Source organism: Theropithecus gelada, chromosome 2 (genome assembly GCF_003255815.1).
Source record: "Theropithecus gelada isolate Dixy chromosome 2, Tgel_1.0, whole genome shotgun sequence".
Classification (NCBI taxonomy): Eukaryota; Metazoa; Chordata; class Mammalia; order Primates; family Cercopithecidae; genus Theropithecus; species Theropithecus gelada.
In genome coordinates, this window is record NC_037669.1 from 96705179 (window position 1) to 96708204 (window position 3026).

Below are 3026 nucleotides of genomic sequence, written 5' to 3' on the forward strand. Positions count from 1 at the left end.
GACAAAAAAAAAAAAAAAAAAAAAAAAAAAAATCGATGTTTAGGTAGTTAGAGTTATTGAGGGGAAATGACTAACCTAAATAGAAGTATTTCTTGACCTGTTTTCAAGCTTTTTAACCATCAGGTGCAACCTGCTTTTGTAATTCTACCACCCACTACTACTCATTCATTTGTGTTTCATGTGTATCTACTATGGGCTCACTTTGTTCTAGGTGCTTGAAAACAATTGGTTGAAATACGGCTCCTGTTTTGATAGATCCTATGCGAATACATTAACCTTTATTTTAGACTCAGTTCATTGCTCTCCTTCCCTGACTCCTCCCTCTTTTTCTCTCCTCTGAGCCCCACTGTAAACGTATCTTTATCGACCATCTAGCTGTCAGATTCTCGGCCTTGCGTAATTGTTACAGCTTTTTAATAAACATTATCGAGTATCTTTCCAACTACACGAGAAAGTCCTCTAGGATAGGAATGGTGTCTTCTGTAATTTAGAGGGGGGAAAGCCACTTATAATCTCTTAGGCATAGTAATAACTAGTAAATTTTTTATTGTGTTTGATCTAATTCATAAAATGTTTTAGGGAAGACCAGAACATATAAAAAAACATTTTTATAGGAATTCCTGGTTGTTTTATGAAAGGGCCATATATGCAAAGTGACCTCCAAATGCAGAAGGAGCTGAGAAACTAAAGAATGAAGCAGACAAATCCAGCTTGTCAGTAAAAGGTGATTTATTAGGGAACTTACGGACAGAAGCATGGTCTTGGACAGCAGCAAGACAGGTAAATCTCTGTGCTGTTACCCTCCCAGACCAAGGTTGTTTTGACTTAAGGGCAGGTAGGTAAGTATGTGCTCTGATATAATTTGGATGTTGTCCTCTCTAAATCTCATGTTGAATTGTGACTTCCACAACTCCAGTCTAGGCTGGAGTTAAAGATGGGGTTTGATGGGTGGTGATTAGATCCTGGGGGTGAATTTTCGTGAACGGTTTGGCACTATCCCCTTAATGCTGTCCTTGCAATAGTAAGTTCCTGTGAGATCTGGTCGTTTAAAAGTATATGGCCCCTACGCCTCACTCTCTTGCTCCTGCTCTAGCCATGTAAGATGCCTGCTCCGGCTTTGCCCTCCGCCATGAATAAATGCTCCCTGTGGCCTTCCCAGAAGCCAAGCAGATACCAGCACCTGTCCAGCCTGCAGAACCATGAGCCAATTAAACTTCTTTTCTTTATAAATTACCCAGTCCCAGATATTTCTTGTTTGTTGTTGTTGTTTGGTTTTTTGTTTGTGTGTGTTTTTTTTTTTCTAAGACAGAGTTTTGTTCTGTTGCCCAGGCTGGAGTGCAGTGGTGTGATCTTGGCTCACTGCAACCTCCACCTCCCAAGTTCAAGCAATTCTCCTGCCTCAGCCTCCTGAGTCACTGGGATTACAGGTGCCTGCTGCCACGCCGGGCTAATTTTTTGTATTTTTAGTAGAGGCAGGGTTTTACCACGTTGGCCAGGCTGGTCTTGAACTCGTGACCTCAAATGATCCTTCCTCCTCTGCCTCCCAAAGTGGTGGGATTACAGCTGTGAGCCACCGCACTCAATCGTATTTCTTTATAACAATGTAAGAACAGCTGTCACATGCTCTTATAAAAGGAAAATAGATAAAGTAGAAAACTTGGAGGCCTTCCCAAAACTGGGGTTACTCAGAAATCAACATTGTGGATTAGCATCCAAGATGAAGTTACTTTAGCTTCCACAAGAATGTTGTCAGACATTTGTAGTATGTCTGCAGAAACTGATCCCCTACAATCACACCTCTCAGAGTGTTTGTTGAAGACCCTGCTGCCTGGAACACAGTCTAAGCCCAGTGGTACTGAGTCCAGTAATAAAACCCTAGGATTTTGCAGCAACTCCTGCAACACTTTGGTCTTTATGGACCTGGAGCCTGCTGCACAGTCATGAAAAAAGAAAAGAAAGAAAAAAAGAGAGAAAGAGATCATTGATCCAATGCTAGAGTTTATGCAGAAACTGACAAGCAGTGCATAGGACTATAGGACTTCATGATCTTCCTCAACTCTGGGAGTAGCTCTGGCCCAGGCTTCACCTTGCTGCTGATGAAGAGTCATCTTGGACAATGGCAAGAAATCCAAGCTAGAATTGGCCATCCACCTATCCCCTGGGTGTTGCCAGCAATGATGGAACCCTGCAACTCTATCCTGACCACTGTGCCACCCTGGAGCCCTTGGACTGTGTCTTCTTGGGAGACAATGGACCAATACATGTCATTGCAACCTATACCCCAAGGGCCCCACATACTTGAACCACAGCTTGGACCAGACTTCCTCCATCACTACCTCCCTGAACTTTGGTGGTGCCCTGAAAGCAGACCTCTCCGAGTTTTAAGGCCAGCTTGGTCCCTTACCTCCAAATTAACTCCTTTTTGTGACCTACTAACCAGTTACCTGGTTGAGCAGTGCTTACTTTTGGAGATTGCCGGTACCTGCTTTGTACTCTCCAGTCAGATGGCCAGATATGACACTGAACAAAGCAAGTACAGAGTTTGCTCTGCATGTTCTGCCCCAGGGTTGTAGCCTAAAGACTGAATGCTGCCATTGTCCCACCAAGACCAAGTGTGCCATACTCTTGGTTGATGACTGGTGCCCCACTGGGTTCAATGTTGGCTTTAATTTCCAGCCCTCCAACTGCAGTTCCCCAGGGAAAGTGCTGAGCAATACCACAGCCATCACAGGGGCCTGGGCCTTTATCACAAGCCTGCCAAGCAAGCACTTACAAACCAGAATTAGGGTGAGGGCATGGAGAAGGGGATGTTTTATGAGGGCTTCAGTGGCCTGGCTGCTTTGTAAATATTTTTTGGTTTTGGTAGAGACAAGTCTCACTGTGTTGCCCAGGCCGGTCTCAAACTCCTGGCCTCCCAGAGTGCTGGGATTTTACAGGCATAAGCCACCATGTCCAGCCTGTAAATATTTATAAAGAAATGCTGTAATAAAACATATTGAGAAAGCAAATGTGGCAGGGAGATAAGA